General features: G+C 38.3%; 1 protein-coding gene across 1 annotated transcript in view; it reads right to left on the minus strand.

The window, feature by feature from the left end:
- Positions 1-7648, minus strand: part of Lrp6 (LDL receptor related protein 6) — a 130078-nt gene that overhangs the window by 97410 nt on the left and 25020 nt on the right. The window lies entirely within an intron of this gene.

Genomic DNA, 7648 nt, shown 5'->3' on the forward strand with positions numbered 1-7648 from the left:
TAAAAAAAAAAGAGAGAACAACGTGTGCTACAGTATGAGTCCCTGTATTCCCAGCAGGACCATGAAGCTGAAGATAGTCTGGACCACAGAATGAGACCCTGTCTCAAGCAAACCGAATTAAATGTCTTATTCTGTACCACCAGAAAATGTCCTTCTTTGTACTCGGAATGCAAATTTAAAGCATAAGCTATGGGATGGGAATGCAGCTCGGAGTAGAGTGCCTACCTAGCACTCCAGGAGCCCCAGTTTCAATTTGACACACTGGCAGCAAAAAAAAGCAAACAAAAAACAAAAGGTCATACTACAAAGAAAGCTTTTACTAAAAAACAAAGTTCCAAAAAATATTACGCTATATTAAGTTATTTAGTATCACAAATGTTTCCTTTCAATATTCCCTTAATAAAAGTATGTGGGCGAAAAAAGGAAAGAAAAAAAAAATTAGACAATTCACCTGGGAGGCAGAGGCAAGTAGAACTCTGAGCTGGAGGCCAGACTGGCCTTCACAATGAGTTCTAGGACTGCCAGAGCTACATAGCTAGGACAACAAACAAAAAGACAATTAAAATTCATTAACTTAAGGTAAAATTATAGACTTTATATAAGGAAAAACTGGATGAGGGGTATAATATTTTCAGGGGGAAGTGCTCTATTTTAATATTTGAGAAAATCTATATACACTCACACACTATCCCCCAAGGGCCTGGATTCATATCCCAGGAGCTGAGCACTCACAACTTATAATAGTATTTCCTGACTAGACTAACAATTTTTCTAATATACTACTTTTAATTTGTAGATGATAACAGTGTGTGTGTGTGTGTGTGTGTATGTTGCAGTGGGGGAAAGGAGGGTTGTTTTACAGGCAATAAGAATTTCAAAATGTTATGCATGTATAAGGATATCATAATAACCCCTTATTTTACATATATTCTAATAAAAATGTTAACTCACTTTCAAATAAATAATAATTTAATTAAAAAATAGAAAACAGAAGCCATAAATACAAACCCCTTAGCTACATTTTCCATTTTGTAAATAAAAAAATTCCTTTTACATTTTAAAGTACTTTTGATTTTATATAGAGTGAAACTGTAAGGAAGGGGACTTGAATAGGTTTAAAGTCAAAACAGCTCTGAAAAAGCAAGGCCCAGTGTAAGATATACAATAAGAACAGTTGGATCATTGCTTAAAAGATCTGTTCTGTAGAACAGTTCTAAACTTGGCATTGATAGCCCAGAGCCTTCTCAACTACTCTGCAGCTCTCAAGCCTGAGCTACACCGTGAGCTTAAGGAGGAAAACAGTGTAGGAAAGTGAGACGACCTTGAGAGGCAGGGATACAGAGGAAAGAAAGCACGGTGGAGAAGATACAATAAAAGTGTGATATGTACAGGTATGAAATTGTGAAAGAATGAATAAATTTTAAAATACATAAATAAATGAAAAAATCATTTAGGTTTTAAAAAGGGGCAGAACCCCACAATTCTAAGTATAGTATACCTATCAGGTATATACATTAATTCACTCTTACTTTCTGTCCCTGCCCCTCAGACCTTTTAAGATATAATATGCCTTTCTAAATGTAGCTCAGGTTTGGCCTTAAACTCGCTATGTCACCCAGGCGTTCCTCTAATTCCTGTTCCTCCTACCTCCACCTCCTGAGTGCTTACGTAGGCATTTTAAGTTACCGTTTAGTGTTGTTAATATATAAATATTAACAGTGAATATTAAAAATATATCTTTAAAATCTGTGCCATTGGGGTCACAAGTTTGCTCCCCACACACAGGATAGATTCAAGCTGAATCACTAACATTTTACTTGCAAGTAATATTTAGTGATTTGAAGTCAAGGGAAAAAAGATCTTACTATGGGACTTGACCATAGTAATTCTCGGCATAGCTTCTCAGCATCACGAAGGTCACTATAGCAACGTGGGAATGAGAATGAGGGACTGAACAGGGGTGGTACAGGAATGTCCTCTACCCAAAATAAAAGACAACATTGCTTTGTGAAACATTTTCATAAGACACATATTTTCTTACTCCTTGGATTGAATTCTACACTACCAGTCAGTATTAATGGGGGGGGCAGACTAATAGAGGCCCAATTTAGAAAAATCTTCCTTCAGTCTAGACTAAGTGAACTGGTAATACAAAGAACTGCATACATCCCAAAGCACACAGATGTCTGCACTGGTTCCCAGTGTCCACAATACCAGTCATTCAACTGCCTTCCTTTTACATGGTGATGTCAGAGAGCGCAGTTGACTCTTGAATCTCAAAACCCAGGATTTCTGGACTCTGAAAAAGTCTACTTTTTTTCCTCAGAACCATTTTCATGCACTTTATCTGAAAAGTAAACTTTATATTTCCCCAGAATATAAATCTGGAAATCAACTCTTCTGTTTGACAAGGGGTAAACTCAACTTGTGATTTTTTTTTTTTTTTTTTTTTGGTTTTTTCGAGACAGGGTTTCTCTGTGGTTTTGGAGCCTGTCCTGGAACTAGCTCTTGTAGACCAGGCAGGTCTCGAACTCACAGAGATCCGCCTGCCTCTGCCTCCCGAGTGCTGGGATTAAGGCGTGCGCCACCACCGCCTGGCTTTGTGACTACTTTTGCACTAAAAGCACAACCCATGACACATATCTAAGATCAAGAAAGATACTAAAAGGTTTTTTAAAACCTGTTCTGGGGGGTGTTTCAGGGGGGCTCTTTTGTTGTTTGTTTATAGTGTATACCATGTTCTGCTATCATACCAGAAGAGGGAGCCAAATCTCATTACAGATGGTAGTGAGCCACCACGTGGTTCCTGGGAATTGAACTCACAACCTCTGCAAGAGTAGTCAATACTCTTAAACTCTGAGCCATCTCTCCAGCCCCATGATATATTTTTAATTCATAAGTTTAAACTATAATTTGTAAATATTTCCCTATCATATTAATTATCAAATATATGCTATTTGGCTAAATTGTATTTGGCCTCAATTGCATGTTAATTATATTTACTGCTATTGTGTGTACATGTAAACGAGTGCATAAATATGTGGGGTCAGAAGACAGCTTGTGGAAGTTGGTTCTCCTTGTACCATGTGACTCCTAGAACTCAAACTCAGGTTATCAGGTTTGGTGACAAGTACCTTTAACCAATAAGCCATCTCATCAGCCATAAATTACATTTTAAATAGCCATGTGAGTCAAAGTAATTTCCCAAAAAGTAAAGGGATTTTTTTTTTTAGAACTGTTGGAGAGGAAAAGGTAAACTTATACCCCCACCCCATTAACCACAAACATCAGAAATAATGAAAAAATTTCACTAGGTGTTTGGGCTGAAGGAAAAGAATGTGTATATTTTCACCAAATTACATTTAGAAGATAAATGACAACTATCTCTACCTTCAAAGTACATTGTTATTGATTCTTACAATGATGTATAAGTTGAGTCATTGGCAAATGCTCACATTTAATGCAGAAAAGGCAAGATAACAAAAACCTCTAGTGTACTTTTTAGTAATATAACAAGCCTATTATAGCAGGAGAAAAGCTCATTTGCTTTAAGGAATGAAATGAAAATAATAATTTCCACTCACTAAATCATTAGCTCGTAATCGTTTAAGAGCTGAGCATGTGTGTTTGTGTGTATGCATATTGTACTACCACACAATTACAACCCCATGTAAACATGAACAAGGGTGATACCAGAATTATAGTACTTAAGCTGTAACACCATGAATTAGGCAGGCAGTGGTGATACACACCTTTAATCCCAGCACTGGAGAGGCAGAGGCAGGCCTCTGTGAGTTTGAGGCCAGCCTGGTCCACAAGAGCTAATTCCAGGACAGGTTCCAAAGCTACAAAGTGTAGTGAGGAGCTGCGGGCTGCGTTCCCACTGCCCAGCTCCCGGCCGCCTGGCTAGCTTTACACCCGAAAATAACAACAAACTGTATTCATTTAAACACTGCTTGGGCCATTATATCTAGCCTCTTCTTGGCTAACTCTCACTTCTTGACTAACCCATATCTAATAATCTGTGTAGCACCACGAGGTGATGGCTTACCAGGAAGATTCTAACGTACGTCCATCTTGGGCTGGAACTTCATCGCGTCTGACCTGGAGAGGAGAGGCATGGCATCTGCCTCACTTCCCTTCTTCCCAGCATTCTATTCTGTTTACTCCACCTATCTAATTTTCTGTCCTATCAGGCCAAGTAGTTTTCTTTATTGATTAACCAATGAAACAACAGATTGACAAATGACCTTCCCACATCAACAAAGAAACTCTGTCTCAAAAAAAAAAAATGGATTAGAGTAATCAACCCAATAAGAGCTCTCACTGACCCTTCTAATCCCTTTTCATGTTCAAATACTTGCAACATAACACACATAATAATGTATAATAACATATAATGTGTGTTATGTATGGGAAGAAAAAGTTATCTCTCCCAAGTTTCTGTCCTTAAGATAGATCCTTAAATTATACTCCCTTTTTTCCCAAAGGAAGCAGCAAATGGAGAGAGCTAAACACACTAACACTCAACAGTGAATCTCTGTTACCACCCTTGTACTAGGAATGAGCTTGTCAAGAAAAAAAAGGAAGAAATGGGGGAACAGGAAATGTCTAAACCCAGCTCTCAGAAGGCTGAAGCAGGATGACAAATGCCACCCCAGCCTGAGCTGCACTCTCTGAAACTCTGAGAAGACCTGACTGAGGGAGAAGGGGGATGAGGACATAAGAGGGGAGGAGAACTGTTGCTCTTTACCAGTCTTCTTCCTAAAGATCAATAGAAGCAGCTAATCTAATGTGATCTTCAAAAGCAGGAATGTCACAAACACATCCCACCCCTCAGACTTAAGTAACTCTGTTAGCGAAACACCAGCTCCACCCCTCAGGATTATGCTCAAAGTCTCTAACTGAACAGCTTACCATGCACAGCTTCTAAGAATCCCTCTTCTGATTCCCAACCCTTTCCTACATCCACACTTCCTGATGCTTCATTAAGAGCCAGAGAGCCATCTTAGAGTAATGGTGTCACTTAATGGCACTTGCACCAAGCCCGCCCACCAGCTTGATCCATGTGACTGGGTGAACTGATCTCCTGAACACAGCCCTCCCTTCCACCTTTGCACACCCTAATGTGTGCATTTTAAAGGGCCATCTCACTTCCACAGTTGCTCTTTTGTGATGGTTAGCATTATTACGTTTGAGACCAAGAAGAAAAAGAAAGTGCCTCTAGCATGTAAACCCTAGCTCACACAGGCTGTGCCCTATCACCCTACTTCCTTTCCCCCAGATACTGAATACCCTGCCAATCCAGTTCCCTATTTTCCTGGATGTTGAAGACTGTTTTTAAGTCGACTGACCTTGTAAAATTTGCTGTTCTTACAAAATAAAAGGTCCTAAGACTGATATTTCTGCTTTTGTAATCAAATTTGCTTACTCTGATCAAAAAAGACAATCACAAGACTCAAAATTATAACTTCTAGGGTTTTGCCTTTATAAGCCCTGGACTGATATGGTAAGGGGCTGCATCTTGGAAGCACTCTCAGGTATGTAAACATGGTGCCAGGTTTGGGTGCTGTACCTAAATAGAAAGTCTCTTATTAAAACTTATTTGTGGTCATGGCGAATCTCTGAGCAACCCCAGACTCATGATACCTTAATTATAGATCATATATATTTTATATATAATATAAATATATATATACATATATATATATGGAGAACAGTCAAACCTAAAATTTCATTGTATTGTCATCTTTTACAGTTAAACAAACTTTCCATTTGTTTACAACATGGAACTACCTTTATTCTATGCCTGCAAATCAGGCCTGATATAAAAAAAAAATCCATACAAACTTTTATCTGATTACTCCAACTTCTACTTTATTATAAAAAATTAATTATTCCTATCTACAAAGATATCTAAAGCATTCTAATATCATTTTTTTAAAAAAAAATCAAAGAAACATATTAAAATACTCAAAGTATTCAGAAGTTATCTTGGGATTTTAACAAAATCTTAGTCCATTCATTTCAGATTCATGTTCACACAGGTACCTACACTCAGCCACAGCAACACAGGGAATAAAATGTACAACAGTGTACAGCAGGACTGAGATGGTGTGTGAAGAACAGTGCAGACCCAGAGCTCATGTTCTGCGAAATGGAATTTTCAGTTTTGAGCTATGTTTCTCTTTAGAAAATAACCCTTTGCAACTCCAGGGATGCAGCTCAAGAAGAGAGCACTTGCCTTGCCTCAGTGAGGCCTTGGGTTTGTCTAGCACAGGGGGAAAAACGGAAGTAACACCATCACTGCAAGTACATGAAATGCATGTTTAGCTAAGTAGAAATATGTTATCATTTATTCTTTCTATTCAGCACAGATACATTAAGCAGTATTTCACAGCTTAATATAAAAGATACTATTGCAAAACAATTGGTTATATGATAATCTATGATCAAGAATATTTTTTGAAATCTCATTTTAAGTGATTAGATACTGTCTTCCTTTTCCCTTAATGCCTTAAAAAGAAAATCCACAAGAACTATAAACATGGCTGTTCTATATCTTCTGTAAGAAACAAAACTATATTGTTGGTTTTCTATTTCTTAATTTTATAAGCTTTATTATAAAAAAATGCAAATAAAACTCACACACTAAAACCAAGCAGGCTCAAAGTCTATACATCTCAGTGAACTTCTGTACAGTTTTAATATCAATTCTGAAGCCATAAGCTTCACATTAGATTTTACACAATCACTTAATGAATTTATTCACCATTAAAAACAAAAAAAAATCCACAACCGCATTAGAACTAGAAAAACAATCAGCTTTACAGCCTTTTTCATATCTCATGTCCATTACGTACAGTCTTCCCTAATCCCCTAATATTTACCCTTTCCTACTGTTATACTGTGTCTTCGTGTGTGTGTGTGTGTGTGTGAGTAGATTCCCCATATGTTAGAAAACATCTAGGTTTTTTTCTTTCGGAAATAATGAGCCCTCATTGAATATTTTACATTCTAAGTCCATCCATTTTCCTGAAATTTTTTTTGTTATTCTTTGTGTCATTCACATCATTCCTCCTGGTCCCACCCATCTCCCTCTCCACACCGAAATAAACAAAATGAGATTTAAGAGAAGGAAGGAAGAAAAGAAGTATGGACGGACAAAAATAGGAAAAATCTCATCATGGAAGCCACAGTGTAACAGTGAGTTGCTCAGTAAACCCCTTTATGCACATAAATTTACATGCAGGTGTTTATCAAAAAGAATCACTGTTCTGGTTCGAGGCCTGTGGTCTCTGCTGCACCATCGACAAGGAGCCCTCACTGGGACTCTTCCTAGACAACAGGTTGCTGCCCTGTGTCATGGAGACCCTATAGTCCTGGGTCTACAGGGCTGACCCTACCATCACCCAACTCCCTACCCCCATGATCCAGCAGGTCACAGATGGGCTGGATGTTGGGTTGGACAATATATAATTCTGGTTCTGGGCCTGGGTACTTTCAGCGTTTGTTGGCCTGCCAGCTCCCCCGTCTTTGCCACTATGGTGGGCTCTCCAGAACTGCCCTGGCTAATTCACCCCTTACAGTGATGAGCAATGGGCGGGGCCAATTCTGGAAATTTTTGTGTGTGTTTGTGTTGTATGTA

Source organism: Microtus ochrogaster, assembly GCF_000317375.1.
Source record: "Microtus ochrogaster isolate Prairie Vole_2 chromosome 14 unlocalized genomic scaffold, MicOch1.0 chr14_random_2, whole genome shotgun sequence".
Lineage (NCBI taxonomy): Eukaryota > Metazoa > Chordata > Mammalia > Rodentia > Cricetidae > Microtus > Microtus ochrogaster.